Consider the following 17,256-nt stretch of genomic DNA (forward strand, 5'->3'; position numbering starts at 1 on the left):
TTGACTCTGGACTTGATAAAACACAATGGACCAACACCAGCAGATGTCACGGCACCCCAAATCATCACTGACTGTGGAAACTTCACACAGGACTTCAAGCAGCTTGGATTCTGTGCCTCTCCAGTCTCCCTCCAGACTCCAGACATTCATTTCCAAATTAAATGCAAAATTTAAATTTATCTGAAAAGAGGACTTTGGGCCACTGAGCAACAGTTCTCAAGTTTGCGGTCATCCCTGTTGCTTGTGCACCTTTTCCTACCCAATTTCTTTCTTCCAGTCAACTTTGCATTTAATATGCTTTGATACAGCACTCTGTAAACAGCCACAGCTTTCAGTAATGACCCTCTGTGACTTACCCTCTTTGTGGAGGGCGTCAATGTTCATCTTCTGGATCATTGCCAAGTCAGCAGTCTTCTCCATTATTGTGGTTTCAAAGAACAAGAGATACCCAGAATTTATACTGTAGGGATGGCCGTTTAATGAAACTCAAATATAAATATTATATTATATTGAGATACTGGATTTTGACTTCATGAGCTGTAAACTCTAACCATCAAAATTAAATCTATCTATCTATCTATCTATCTATCTATCTATCTATCTATCTATCTATCTATCTATCTATCTATCTATCTATCTATCTATCTATCTATCTATCTGTCTGTCTGTCTGTCTGTCTGTCTGTCTGTCTGTCTGTCTGTCTGTCTGTCTGTCTGTCTGTCTGTCTATCTATCTATCTATCTATCTGTTCAATTTTAGTTTTATTTCTAGAGCACGTTTTAGCATGGGACAAGAGCCGGGAGTGAAAACTTTTGAACAGAATGATTCAGAATAATTTTTCTTATTTTGTTGAAATATCATATTTTTCCATTTAGTTCTGCCCTTCGGAAGCAACAGAAGATACTTGCATGTTTCCTGGAAGACAAATGAAGTACAATTTACCTTGATCTTCAAATTCAAAAAGTTTTCACCCCCGGCTCTTAATGCATCGTGTTTCCTTCAGGAGCATCAGTGAATGTTTGAACCTTTTTTAATTGTTGTGTTTGAGTCCCTCAATCATCCTCAGTGTGAAAAGGTGGATCTCAAAATCATACAGTCACTGCTGGAAAGGGTTCAAATATGCAAAAGATGCTGGAAAACTGAGGAATCTGCAGGACCTGGAGGATTTTTCTGAAGAACAGTGCTCAGTTGAACTGTTCAGAACAAACAAGGGACTCATGAACAACCATCACAAAACAAAAAAACAGTCGTGGATCATCCAGGTAACCACACACAGTATTAAGAACCAAGGGTTCCCAAACTTTTGAAGGGAGTTATTTTAATAATTTTAGCTGTTTGTTTATCTTGTGGACTATATGTAAGCATATTTTATGTAAAATATCTTACTCAGGACAGTACTAAATAAAAAATAACATGCATTTTGTATGATCTCTCTTATTTTGGTAAAATTATCCACATTTTCACAGATTCTGCAAGGGGTTCCCAAACTTTTGCATGCCACTGTATATATATATATATGTGTGTGTGTGTGTATATATATGTATATCACTGTCTAGAGAGAGCGTGCATGTGTCTATCTGTCTATCCATCTATCTTTAGTGTTGTGTGTCTGCGGTCTGTATGTGGCCTACAGGCTGTTCTTCACAGACCCTCAGCGGGGGCGTCACATGTGCGCTGGCTGCACTCTCTGCTCAGCGCCGCTAAACGATCCCAGACCGTTCCAAACCATCCCAGGCCGCGCCAAACCAGTACAGAACGCACAACTGCTCCCACATTTGTCCCCGCGTCTGTGTTGACGCGCCGGACGCCAAGAGCGGGGGTACGAGCCCCTCGTTCAGCTGGGTATGGGCGTCTGACGCGCACCCGGTGCCCAGCCGGCGGAGAGGCTGTGTTTAAATTAAACAGGCACGCAGGGACGGCCCTGTGTGGGTCCTCGTAAGGCCTTGCACACAGATGTTTCTTGGGCATTGTTATCCAGAGAGCACAGATAATTGGTTTTCTCCTGGATGGGACGGGTGATGCTGTTGCCAGTGTGTGTGTTTTTTTGGGTGTGGGTTTCGGCTATTAGGGTGTATATGTGTGCGTCTGCTGGTTGCCACCATATGCCAGCAGTCGCTTCCTATGGTTTTACAATTTTAGCACATTAACACGCCGCGATGGGTCAGTTCACCTCCATCCCGCCGTACGCCGCTGTATTCTTCATGGTTTTCATCAGAATCGTGTGCAAACCGGTCTAAGTCGGTCCGTTTAGCGCTCTGGGGAGACCATGGCTGGCTTTCATGTGGTTTATCTCGAACAAAACCTCTAAGCAGCACAGCTGAGAGTTTCCGCCTCAGAATTATTCCAATTAACACTTCTGTCAGCTGCTAATACGGGCCCAATCCCAGCGCTCAAACCTGCCGCTGATCACCGATCAGCCTCTAACATCTCTGTTATTAAGACACGGACAGCAGAAACTGATTCTGGATCAGCGCTTTAACTGGAGTCTGATGGATGGTGAACATCTGAGCGCCGCTTCTCGCCACTAGAGGGCAGTTCATGACTTTGCTTCTGATGTGCGATTCTGCCATCCACATGGACCTGAGACCTGACCTGAAAAGAGACCAGAGCACACAAAGATGTAACGACTGAGAGAGTAATTATATGAGGGAAGACAGAAGCAAACTCTTAGTTTTCAGGAGACTCAATGGGGACACACTGCATTTAATTAGCAACTTTATCACAGATGTTTCTCACGAAAGGCCTTAGAATTAAAAATAAACCCAATCAATAGTTGTCATACAGCAGTGGTTCTCAAAATGTTTTAATCAATGCCTTACAATATAATATACTATTAACAGAATTAGTATCAATATAGGTCAATTAGTTAATCAGAATTAATTAATTCAGTGGGAAGTCGTGGCCTAATGGTTAGAGAGTCGGACTTGTAATCCAAAGGTTGTGGGTTCGAGTCTCGGGCCGGCAGGAATTGTAGGTGGGGGGAGTGAATGTCCAGCGCTCTCTCCACCCTCAATACCACGACTGAGGTGCCCTTGAGCAAGGCACCAAACCCCCAACTGCTCCCCGGGCGCTGCAGCATAAATGCTGCCCACTGCTCCGTGTGTGTGTTCACTGCTGTGTGTGTGTGTGTGTTCACTGCTGTGTGTGTGTGTGTGTGTCCACTGCTGTGTGTGTGTGTGTGTGTGTTCACTGCTGTGTGTGTGTGTGTGTGTGTGTGTTCACTGCTGTGTGTGTGTGTGTGTTCACTGCTGTGTGTGTGTGTGTGTGTGTGTGTGTTCACTGCTGTGTGTGTGTGTGTGTGTGTGTTCACGGTGTGTGTGTGTTCACTGCTGTGTGTGTGTGTGTGTTCACTGCTGTGTGTGTGTGTGTGTGTTCACTGCTGTGTGTGTGTGTGTGTGTTCACGGTGTGTGTGTGTTCACTGCTGTGTGTGTGTGTGTGTGTGTGTGTGTTCACTGCTGTGTGTGTGTGTGTGTTCACTGCTGTGTGTGTGTGTGTGTGTGTGTTCACTGCTGTGTGTGTGTGTGTGTGTGTGTTCACTGCTGTGTGTGTGTGTGTGTGTGTGTTCACTGCTGTGTGTGTGTGTGTTCACTGCTGTGTGTGTGTGTGTGTGTGTGTGTTCACTGCTGTGTGTGTGTGTGTGTGTGTGTGTGTGTGTTCACTGCTGTGTGTGTGTGTGTGTGTGTGTGTGTGTGTGTGTGTTCACTGCTGTGTGTGTGTGTGTGTGTGTGTGTGTGTTCATGGTGTGTGTGTGTTCACTGCTGTGTGTGTGTGTGTGTGTTCACTGCTGTGTGTGTGTGTGTGTTCACTGCTGTGTGTGTGTGTGTGTGTGTGTGTGTGTTCACTGCTGTGTGTGTGTGTGTGTGTTCACTGCTGTGTGTGTGTGTGTGTGTGTGTGTGTGTTCACTGCTGTGTGTGTGTGTGTGTGTGTTCACTGCTTTGTGTGTGTGTTCACTGCTGTGTGTGTGTGTGTGTGTGTGTGTTCACTGCTGTGTGTGTGTGTGTTCACTGCTGTGTGTGTGTGTGTGTGTGTTCACTGCTGTGTGTGTGTGTTCACTGCTGTGTGTGTGTGTGTGTTCACTGCTGTGTGTGTGTGTTCACTGCTGTGTGTGTGTGTTCACTGCTGTGTGTGTGTGTTCACTGCTGTGTGTGTGTGTTCACTGCTGTGTGTGTGCACGTTGGATGGGTTAAATGCAGAGCACAAATCGGCCGTATGTCACTTCACTTTCTTTTTAATTTTGTGCTCTCAGATGTTTCAATTAATGCAAGCTGTTCAGTAAAAGCAATAGTTATTGAGGAGAAAAATTGTGATTTCAGTTTGATATTAATTGTATATTTTTTTAGCATTTTAAATAAGTTAGATTGTTTTAATATATTCTTATTATTGTTCTTTTTATTAATACTTTTACCGGTAATAATAATAATAATAAAATTATTATTATTTTATTATTATTATTAATCAGTGTCAGGAGTGTCGATATAGATCATTTAATTAACCAATATTAATTTAGCAATTTCAGATGTTACAAAAATGCTCTTCAATAGAATAGTTCTTGAGGAGAAAAATTATTTCAGTTTGACATACTAATTGTATGTTTTATTAGCATTTAATTAATTTAGATTATTATTATTAATATTATTATTATTATTATTAGTGTCGGTGTGTCAATAAAGGTCAATTGACTTGAATAAAAACAATATTTATTAAAGGAGGGGGGCTTAATTTCAGTGTTTTTTAAGCATTTTAATTAAGTTAGATTGTTTTAATAATAATAATCACTATTATTATTAATCTAAGTTTATTATTCATTTTAAGAGAACTTCTGTAATACAGTAAGAGCCTAAAGCTCCAAAATTAAATATGAGCCCAGATCATTTGATGAGAGTTCATGTTTGAGTTCATATTGTGATCACGGACTTTTGAGAGCAATTCTGAGCACAATTTGAGACACTAAGATCTTTTCTGAAACAGGATAAAACACATGAGATTATTCTGGTCTTTTTTCTTAGAAGAAATGAATGTCATGATTAGCCGAAGTCTCCATTTGCTCTCTATTTCATGTCACTTCAGTCTAGGATGAACTCTTACTGACGTCTCATCAGATGTTTGGTTAGTTTTGTTTATAGCAGACCAACGTCAGTCTTGTTGGTCCTGCAGATGAACCATTGCTCTGGAGGACCGGAGGCCCTTTGACTCACTCAGGTGGGATTTTCTTTACTGTTTACATCCACATCCAGCAGGTGAGAGCAAAGCTGAGGTTTCAATTCACACACGTAGATATGCAATACCTAGATGTCACATTAGCAACTGTTGCCTATTACCGCCATACAGTAAAGGTCAAGATGCGCTCATAACACATGTGACCTGACTCGAGCATCATGCCTGTGTCAGGGTCTCAATCGTAGGCTGCTGTTTCGGCAGTTTTGGTCATGATTACATATGATGACGCTTTCAAAACGGTGGCACTTTTTCAGTAACAAGCTCTCCAACAGTATTACTCCCTCTATCAAGTAGAACTGAGAAGTGTGATTCATTTGAGTGAATCAGTTGATTCTGAATGGTTTGCTTTTGTAATAAGTTCATTTGAATCAACTGGTTCAATCTGAATATCAGTTTGAATCATCAATTATAGTGCTCACAAACATCCCTGTGCAGTATTTTATATGTTTAGTTAACTTCTGCTGTTTATCACAAATACTGTGATTTTTTCGTTAAAATTCTCAGTTATAAATAATCTGATATTAACTAATATACACAAATAAAAAATATTTATAATATATAAAATATACTATATTTTTATCAATTTTACTTTGTCAAAGGTGTAAATCTACTAGTTGCATTATGTGTGTATATAATAGTTATAATTTATTATTATACATCATTAACAACATATTTATATTTTATATAACAATAATTATATTTTATAATTATATACAATAAATTATATTTTATATATTGATATATTACCTTTTTATCAGTTTTAAAAAATTTTGTTTAGCTTTTTATGTTTATTTGTTACTTGAAATTCTCAGTTTTGTGTTCTATTTTTTTGTTAAAATTCATTTTATATTCAATTAAATTTATATAGAATTAACTACTATACACACACATAAATATTCTATATTACTATATTTTTGTAATTATATAAAATACATTTATATTTTCATATTTATATTTTATATATAAAATAGTCTAATATATTTTGGCAGCTTGTTGTAGCATAACTTTTTTAAATGTATGGTTTGACCATGTTAATCTAATTTATAACTTTGTAAACTCCAGCAATGATGGGCACATTTATAACAATCAATGGGTTTGTGTGTGCATCTATGTGGATGTGCATAATGTTGTGTATATGAAGGTTGTTTCATTGTGTGTGTGTGTGTGCGCTGATGAAATTCTCTTGACTCATATCTGTCAAATCCATCTCATGCGATGCTGTGACTCAGACTCCGCCTCCGGACCAAAAAAAAATTAAAACTGACTGACAGCAGAGTTCAGTCACTAATGATGGTCACCACACACACACACACACTGAAGTGCAGATGCTGCTGTTGCTACAGAGGCCTGTTCAGATCAAAAAACAACATTTGTGTTTTCCACATGTGAGTTCACAGCTCTGACTCAAACTGACTCATCTGCCTTCACATGTAAATACACAATATCTAGAAGAACAATAACTGTCTTTAGATGATAACACAGTCATTGTGAGTCTGTCTGTGGGCAGACGACATGCAAGCATTCCTGCAATGAGGCATCCTTCATTAAAACGCATTTTTTAAATGTGTCAATAGTTATTACTCAATTATTCATCCAAATAAGCACAAGCTAATTGAGAAACTATATGGAATATAAGTTGTGTGTGTGTAATATGAAATGTAAAATTAAATATATAAAGTATACAAATAAAATATAATTATAATAAATATATTTAAACTCTATATGTATTTATTTATAATATAAATTAATAAAATGATAACAATATATATATTTAATTCAAAATATTATTATATATTCAGATATATGTAATGACATATATATGTCAAAATGTATAGTATATACAAATAAAAAATATTTTATATAATTAATATGTAGAAATATATGTATTTTTCTCCTGTAGTGTGAATTTTGAATTTTCATGACCTCTTAAGCATGCACATATTCCATGTAGTCTCTCTAATTAATATGAGCTCGTGAAAACGAGTAATGCATATATTCATTTTTACAATGAATCTTTATGTTGAAACAAGTTCCTGTCCATGCTATTTGTCAGTTGCTGATGTGTGTGTGTTAAGCAGTAGTTGTGTTAATCTGAAAAAGCTCATTAGTGATGATCCGGTATATCAGGGTCTTTGTGTGTGCGCGTGTGTGACACAGGCATTCATTCATAAGCTATATTTCCACTAACAGGGTCGTTTTGTGATTTAGCGTGTATCACAGTATATTCAGAGTTTGTGAATGTTTGTCAGAGCAGCTCCAGGTCGCGTGTGGTTTGTGTGGAATATGCTGGTGTGTGTGTTACCCTGTAGGTGTGTGTGAGGTGTGTGTGTGTGTGTGTATAAGTGTGAATGTGTGTGGGGTTGGGTGTGAGCTACAGTTTGATGATGTCTGTATGTGTGCATGGACAAATAATTTTTTTTTTTTAAAAGTATAAATGTTCAAAAATAAAGCCCATAAATGTGCCATAATGTCACATTAAAATAGAAGGGAGGTTTTTATAAATATGTGTGTTCTCATTGTGATGCTGTCAGTGATAAATGACTTACACCAACATGTTTTATGAAAACGATGAAAAGTTTATTTAATTTTTTTAATGATTAAAATAATATATAAATAAATACATATATAATTATATATAAATACATATTATAATAAATAATTAAATCATTTTAATTTTAAATATTTGTATTATTATTATTATTATTAAATTATACACATTTAATTTGCATTTAATAAAAATAAAATAAAAATGCACCAAATACATAATTAAACATTTATTTTTTAATTAAATATACATATATAGTCAAAATTATATACTAATGATTATAATTACAATGAAATAGATTTAATTTAAATATTGCATACTATTATTAAATATTATATGTAATATTTTATATAATCCAAATAAAATAAAAATGAGGGCTGTAACGATTCACTCATAATTTGATTTGATTCATGATTTAACAAAATCAAATTTAAGGCAAATTATAAATTAAATGTGTCCTTTTATTATTGCTTGGACAAAATGTGAAATTTCTTTGTGAAATTTAAATATAACACTATAATAATATACTAATATAGCACTTGCATATTATTGCTCTTTTGTTGGTTTTGATTGCTTCTATTGTCATCATTTGTAAGTCGCTTTAGAGAAAAGCGTCTGCTAAATAACTAAATGTAAATATAATGTAAATATAAATAACAAAACTAAACTGAAATTTTAAAACAAGCCCCAAATCAAATAAATAAGTAACATAAAAGAAATAAATCTCTTCATATAAACAAAATAAGGCTTTGTCTGTGCTCTTTCCATTTAAAATGAGAGGCAACCGCTGCATTTTAATCACGATCCAAAGAAAGATGCTGCATGCATGCAACACAAGCAGTTTTTAATCTACATTAGATTTGTATAATTTCAAAAATTTGAAGCAAAAACAGAATGGTTTGACTTCAGTTTTGTGAAACTACTGTATAAATAAAAAAAAATATTTGCATGAAACCGAAGACGAGCTGAATGAGACACAGATTCAGTCTCTGCCAGCAGGTGGCGCTTAAAGCGTTTCCTTGGTTTCCGCTGTAAACAAAGCAGCGCTGCACTTATGAACTTTAATATGCATTATACAGAAGCAAGATGAAAATAAAAAAATACCATCTAAACTTTTCTAAAAACAGTAAGTCCCCCTCAGACATGTAGCAGAGGCCAGCGGGTAAGTGCTTTGCAGGTAAAACCTCACTCCTCGATCTCATGTGGCGCTCTAGTGACTGACGCTAGAGGCCGTGGCCTTTAGCCTCCTCGTCACATCAAGTCGACATTATTTGTATAGCGCTTTTAACAATGCAAATTGTGTCAAAGTAGCTTTACATCAGCTGGGCGGCTTTATATCAGCGTTACAGTATTTAGACGGGAAATAGTTTGTCGAAATAGTGTCATTCTCCTCTGGCCAGACAAAATCAGCAGCTTAAATCTAGTCTAAAGCAGAATCAGATTGTGCAAAGGACTCATCTGGTTCCTGTGGTCTTGTCCCGATGGCCGTCTTGGAGACAGGGTCTTCACTGGGGATCAGTCTCTGGGGCTCATCTAGGTGTCCTGGCTGTAGAGGTCATCTCTAGGTGCTGATCCACCATCTGATCTGGATACAGTCTGGATCTGACCTCGGAATAAGAAAGAAACAGACTAATATTAGCGTAGATGCCATTCTTCTAACGATGTAACAAGTACATCCGGTATTTTGGGAAGTGTTCCCGGTTCCGGTTGACCTAATTAATGCAGCCTAACAATCCTTTAACAGATTTGAGTTATAGAAATGCTATAGTGTGTTATGTGTAAGCCAGGTTAAAGAGATGGGTCTTTAATCTAGATTTAAACTGACAGAGTGTGTCTGCTTCCCGAACAATGTTAGGTGATTGTTCCAGAGTTTGGGTGCTAAATAGGAAAAGGATCTCCCGCCCGCAGTTGATTTTGATATTCTAGGTATTATCAAATGGCCAGAGTTTTGAGATCGCAGCAGACGTAGAGGACTATAATGCGATAAGAGCTCACTCAAATACTGAGGTGCTAAACCATTCAGGGCTTTATAGGCAATTAGCAAGATCTTAAAATGTATACGATGTTTAATAAGGAGCCAGTGCAGTGTTGACAGAACCGGGCTAATGTGGTCATACTTCCTGGTTCTAGTAAGAACTCTAGCTGCTGTATTTTGAACCAGCTGGAGTTTGTTAGAGCACCCGCCTCCCACGCCGGAGACAGCGGTTCGAATCCCGCTCGGAGCGGAGCGAGTAGGACCGCAACACATACATTCATATAAACTCCTACCACTAACTGATTCGCGATTTCTTTTAAATATTTTAATCGTTTTTCAACCAGCTCGCGGTTAATCGTTACATCCCTAATAAAAATTCACAAATATATAATTATATAAGCATATTTAAGTTTAATATATAGAATTTCTTATATATATATTAATTATATACAACCCCGATTCCAAAAAAGTTGGGACACTGTACAAATTACGAATAAAAAGGAATGCAATAATTTACAAATCTCATAAACTTATATTTTATTCACAATAGAATATAGATAACATATCAAATGTTGAAAGTGAGACATTTTGAAATGTCATGCCAAATATTGGCTCATTTTGGATTTCATGAGAGTTACACATTCCAAAAAAGTTGGGACAGGTAGCAATAAGAGGCCGGAAAAGTTAAATGTACATATAAGGAACAGCTGGAGGACAAATTTGCAACTTATTAGGTCAATTGGCAACATGATTGGGTATAAAAAGAGCCTCTCAGAGTGGCAGTGTCTCTCAGAAGTCAAGATGGCAAGAGGATCACCAATTCCCCCAATGCTGCGGCGAAAAATAGTGGAGCACTATCAGAAAGGAGTTTCTCAGAGAAAAATTGCAAAGAGTTTGAAGTTATCATCATCTACAGTGCATAATTTCATCCAAAGATTCAGAGAATCTGGAACAATCTCTGTGCGTAAGGGTCAAGGCCGGAAAACCGTACTGGATGCCCGTGATCTTCGGGCCCTTAGACGGCACTGCATCACATACAGGAATGCTACTGTAATGGAAATCACAACATGGGCTCAGGAATACTTCCAGAAAACATTGTCGGTGAACACAATCCACCGTGCCATTCGCCGTTGCCGGCTAAAACTCTATAGGTCAAAAAATAAGCCATATCTAAACATGATCCAGAAGCACAGGCGTTTTCTCTGGGCCAAGGCTTATTTAAAATGGACTGTGACAAAGTGGAAAACTTTTCTGTGGTCAGACGAATCAAAATTTGAAGTTCTTTTTGGAAAATTGGGACGCCATGTCATCCGGACTAAAGAGGACAAGGACAACCCAAGTTGTTATCAGCGCTCAGTTCAGAAGCCTGCATCTCTGATGGTATGGGGTTGCATGAGTGCGTGTGGCATGGGCAGCTTACACATCTGGAAAGGCACCATCAATGCTGAAAGGTATATCCAAGTTCTAGAACAACATATGCTCCCATCCAGACGTTGTCTCTTTCAGGGAAGACCTTGCATTTTCCAACATGACAATGCCAGACCACATACTGCATCAATTACAACATCATGGCCGCATAGAAGGAGGATCCGGGTACTAAAATGGCCAGCCTGCAGTCCAGATCTTTCACCCATAGAAAACATTTGGCGCATCATAAAGAGGAAGATGCGACAAAGAAGACCTAAGACAGTTGAGCAACTAGAAGCCTGTATTAGACAAGAATGGGACAACATTCCTATCCCTAAACTTGAGCAACTTGTGTCCTCAGTCCTCAGACGTTTGCAGACTGTTATAAAAAGAAGAGGGGATGCCACACAGTGGTAAACATGGCCTTGTCCCAACTTTTTTGAGATGTGTTGATGCCATGAAATTTAAAATAAACGTATTTTTCCCTTAAAATGATACATTTTCTCAGTTTAAACATTTGATATGTCATCTATGTTTTATTCTGAATAAAATATTGAAATTTGAAACTTCCACATCATTGCATTCTGTTTTTATTCACAATTTGTACAGTGTCCCAACTTTTTTGGAATCGGGTTTGTACTTTGTATTATTAACGTAAAATATATAATTGTACATATTTCATAGTTTAATTATTATAATATTTTAATCAAAAAACTTATTCTAAAACACATTCTAGAATCCGCAACATCTGTTAAAAAGTGACACTTTAAAATGTCTGAAAGTCATTATAATGCATACAAAATATCAAATCTAGTGTCATTCATCGCGAGAGAGCATTGCACAAACACACCTTACAGTGAAAACATTTGATGGTGTGTTGGGTTTGCATTGCACTGCTAAAGACTACAAGTTTTACGTCACACTGTTTAACCTAGTAATCTGCAACGGCATCAGACAGGTTAGAGAGCGGCCTGACTTCAGTGTGTGAGGGGTGATGTGTGCGCCCTGCCGTGAGGTCAGAGATCAGCGGCTGTTTCTCATGCGTTTCTGCAGCGCTGCTCTGCTCTCTCTGTGTCTGCTGGTGTCGATGATAAACCGACCACAGATTCGCACCCATTCTTTCTCAAACGCTGCTTCTGCCAGCTCTTCTAACTATAGCTGAAGCCTCACAGATGTGTCAAAACTGATTAAAGCCCCTGCACCGTTTGCCACCAGTACAATACATGTTCAATCAGCTTCTACAAATACTGTAAATAAATATTGTATTAGAACGTAACTTTTATGATTTGTATGCATTTTTAGTAATTAAAAAAAAAAATTCTAGATGTATGTATTTCTATATTGTGATTTTAATTTGTATTTAATAATTTGTTGTTTACTTTCATTATGAACAACACACAAAATAGTGGGTGTTTGAGTGGGATGTAAGAAAAAAAGGGGAAAAAGCACCTTTATAACTTTTTAACTTTTGTTGAAATCAATTAATTTTAGTTTTTTTTTAATTGTTAAATTTATAAATGTTATAAATAATAATTCACTCTATGTATAACGAATCTATATTTCACTCTATGTATATAGATTCATTATACATAGAGTGAAATATTTCAAGCCTTTATTTCTTGAAATTTTGATGATTATGGCTTACACGTAATGAAAACCTGAGAAAGGTCTCAGAGTCTCAGAAAATTTTAATATTACATAAGATCAATAAACAAAAAAAGGATATTTTAAACAGAAATGTCAGGCTTCTGGAAAGTATGTTCATTTCTATACACTCAATACTTGGTTTGGCCTCCTTTTGCATGAATTACTGCATCAATGCGGCGTGGCATGGAGGTGATCAGCCTGTGGCACTGCTCAGGTGTAATGGAAGCCCAGGTTGCTTTGATAGCGGCCTTCAGGTCATCTGCTTTGTTGGGTCTGGTGTCGCTCATCATAGATTCTCTATGGGGTTCAGGTCAGGCGAGTTTGCTGGCCAATCAAGCACAGTAACACCATGGTCATTGAACCAGCTTTTGGTACCTTTGGCAGTGTGGGCAGGTGCCAAGTCCTGCTGGAAAATGAAATCAGCATTTCCATAAAGCTTGTCAGCAGAAGGAAGCATGAAGTGCTCTAAAATCTCCTGGTAGATGGCTGCATTGACTGTGGACTTCTGAAAACACAGTGGACCAACACCAGCAGATGACATGGCAGCCCAAATCATCAATGACTGTGGAAACTTCACACTGGACTTCAAGCAACATGGATTCTGTGCCTCTCTACTCTTCCTCCAGAATCTGGGACCTTGATTACCAAATTAAATGCAAAATTTACTTTCATCTGAAAAGAGGACTTTGGAGCACTGAGCAACAGTCCAGTTCTTTTTCTCCACAGCCCAGGTAAGACGCTTCTGACGTTGTCTCTGGTTCAGAAGTGGCTTGGTAGCCCTTTTCCTGAAGACGTCTGAGCGTGGTGACTCTTGATGCACTGACTCCAGCTTCAGTCCACTCCTTGTGAAGCTCTCACAAGTGTTTGAATCGGCTTTGCTTGACAGTATTCTCAAGCTTGCAGTCATCCCTGTTGCTTGTGCACCTTTTCCTACCCAAATTCTTCCTTCCAGTCAACTTTGCATTTAATATGCTTTGATACAGCACTCTGTAAACAGCCACAGCTTTCAGTAATGACCCTCTGTGACTTACTCTCTTTGTGGAGGGCGTCAATGTTCGTCTTCTGGATCATTGCCAAGTCAGCAGTCTTCTCCATTATTGTGGTTTCAAAGAACAAGAGATACCTGAATTTATACTGTAGGGATGGTCATTAATTGAAACGCAATTGTAAATATTCTAATATTTTGAGAGACTGATTTTGACTTTCATGAGCTGTAAGCTCTAATCCTCAAAATTAAAACAAAAAAACTTTTGAAATGTACATATACACAATCATTTAACATTTTTGTGTAATAATTTATTTACTTTCATTATGGACAATGTATAGAATAGTGGGTGTTTAAAAAAACATTTAAAATTAATGCAGACTTTATATACAATAAAAAGTATGTACATGTATCATATTATTAAATTAATTATTACTATTATATATACAATTAATAAAATCAAATAAGTGCATTTTTACTTTCATTATGAACAAAGTACAGACAAAAGAGTGGGTGTTGAAGTGATATGTGAGAAAAACTATTTTAAATAACAATGCACCTTTAAACTTGTAAAAAAACTTGTTTCCTATATGTTTAACTATGACAGATTAATGCAGCATCATTGATGACTAACAAGGTTTCAGAAGAAAAATCAGTTCTGTTTTTGCACAGCTGTGCAACGTGTGTGTGTGTGTGTGTGTGTGTGTGTGTGTGTAGGTGTGTTTGCGTGCATAAATGATTGAGTTTTATTGCAGGTGATTTCACATGTGTGTGTGTGTGTGTGAGAATGTGTGTTAGTGGTGAAATTGTTATCTAGCTGCACGATTGTCTGTCACTGTAATGCAATAAGATCATCACATGAAAATGACTAGCAGCAATATGAACCTGAATGAGAGAGTGTGTGTGTGTGTGTGTGTTTCACAATAGGAGTTTAACGATAATGACCAGCTAACATGTGAAACTCTAATAGAGTGGCAGTGTCAGAATTACCAGGGGAGGACAACAATGTGTGTGTGTGTGTGTGTTGACAGTAGATTTAGTAATGATAGCTGTCTCAAACGGACGCTACGGAGAAAGGAATCCCCAAACACACGTGAAGGAGAGGTGTAAATTAAAGTAAGGAACTCTAATGTGCTGGAGATTTTACACTATTTCTCCTCTAGACTCGGGTCACATGGAGAAACACACAGTTCGGTCTCTGAGGCCTGAAGAGTCTCTCAGAGGATCCTGTTCATTCTGCTCCGGGGCTTTTATAATGACAAAACGCTTCATTTCCAGAGAGATGCACACACACACACCTGTCTTATACACTATTATATATATTTTCTTTTTAATATTTTGAATTATATTTTACTTCTATATTTTCTTTTCACTTTTCTTTTGTTTTTATTTTACTGTTTTTGTTATTTAAAAAACACATCTATATAGTTTTTATTTATTAGTTTTAGTTATTTTAGTACTTTAGTATTTTTATAATTAAAATTATCTATTGGATATGTAAAATATTAATAGATAGATAGATAGATAGATAGATAGACAGACAGACAGACAGACAGACAGACAGACAGACAGACAGACAGACAGACAGATAGACAGATAGATAGATAGATAGATAGATAGATAGATAGATAGATAGATAGATAGATAGATAGATAAATAGACAGACAGACAGACAGACAGACAGACAGACAGACAGACAGATAGACAGATAGATAGATAGATAGATAGATAGATAGATAGATAGATAGATAGATAGATAGATAGATAGATAGATAGATAGATAGACGGACAGACGGACAGACGGACAGACAGATAGACAGATAGACAGATAGATAGATAGATAGATAGATAGATAGATAGATAGATAGATAGATAGACAGACAGACAGACAGACAGACAGACAGACAGATAGACAGATAGACAGATAGATAGATAGATAGATAGATTTAATCTATCTATCGGACGGACGGACGGACGGACGGACGGACAGACAGATAGACAGACAGTCGGACGGACGGACGGACGGACGGACAGACGGACGGACGGACAGACAGATAGACAGACAGTCGGACGGACGGACGGACGGACAGACAGACAGACAGACAGACAGACAGACAGACAGACAGACAGACAGACAGACAGACTCACACATTTCAATACTCTAATACTCACTGCAAAAAGACAGAAAACAAATATGATGGAGAGATTGTCTGCCAAGGTCAAAGGTCAAAGGATCAAGTGCAGGCTTTAAAAGGCCAGATCAGGAGAGAGAGATGTTGAAGTGATGTATCATTTCTCAGAAGCAGCATTTACTCACATTTCTGAATCTTCAGCTGAACTCACTTCACTGGTGTATTTAACTGAGCACAAAGCAGCTGAAGGCACCTGTTTCACATCAGTGACAGAATACAACAACTGATCCCAGATCAGACCTCAGCTTTTCATCAGTCTGCAAGGACACAAAGTCATGTTGTCAAAATATAATCAGATATATTTATAATTTCTAATTATATAAGTAGTATAGTATATACAGTAGTGGTCAGAATTACGGTAAATATGAGCAAAGAAGGACGTGAAAATAAATCTGCATTGTTAATCCTTTTGATGCTTAATTTATAAAAAAATCACAAAAATCTAAGCTTTCATTGAAGTAAAACTTTTGAAAATGGGGGGAAATCTCATTATGAAATAAATGTTTTTTCTCCAATACACGTGTGTAATTTAAAAATAAAGTATGTAGTTTACTATATATATATATATATATATATATAATAATATTTATGTAAGTTATTTAATATTAAATATTTAATATTATATATTTTATATTTCATATATATTTTTAGGAATACATTTAATTTAATTTCAATGGTATAAAATAACTCATTTATTTACAAAGTAACTATTTGCTATGTTGAAGTTTGTGAACTGTCCAATTCAATGATGTTCTTTTCTCTTTCTTTTATTACTAAAGATTCTCAAAAATGAAAATTCTGTCATTATTTACTCATTCTCTTGTTGTTTCAAACCTGTATGAGTTTGTTTCTTCTGTTGAACACAAAAGAAGAAAGTCTGAATCATGTGTGCAGCCAAACAGTTGCCGGTAGCCATTGACTTCCATAGTATGTTTGTCCATACTATGGAAGTCAATGGGTACCAGCAACTGTTTAGCTACACACACTCTTCAAAACATCTTCTTTTTTGTTTAAAAGGCGAAACAAACTCATGAAGGTGTGGAACAACAAGAGCACAAGGAAATAATGCTAGGATTTTAATTTTGGGGTGAACTGTGCCTTTAAAACCTGAGGTTTGGTGAAGTCTGATGCTGAGACTAAGCTGAGGGAGTTTTGGTGGCTCTTGTCCGGTTTCTCTCGAGGTCCCATAATCAAGACATGTGTGAGACGGAGCCCGTGTCAAACACACTGTGTGTGTGTGTGTGTGTGTGCACTAGTGTATACGTATTAAGCCAAGGATTTAATAT

This window comes from Barbus barbus (genome assembly GCF_936440315.1).
Source record: "Barbus barbus genome assembly, chromosome: 27".
NCBI lineage: Eukaryota > Metazoa > Chordata > Actinopteri > Cypriniformes > Cyprinidae > Barbus > Barbus barbus.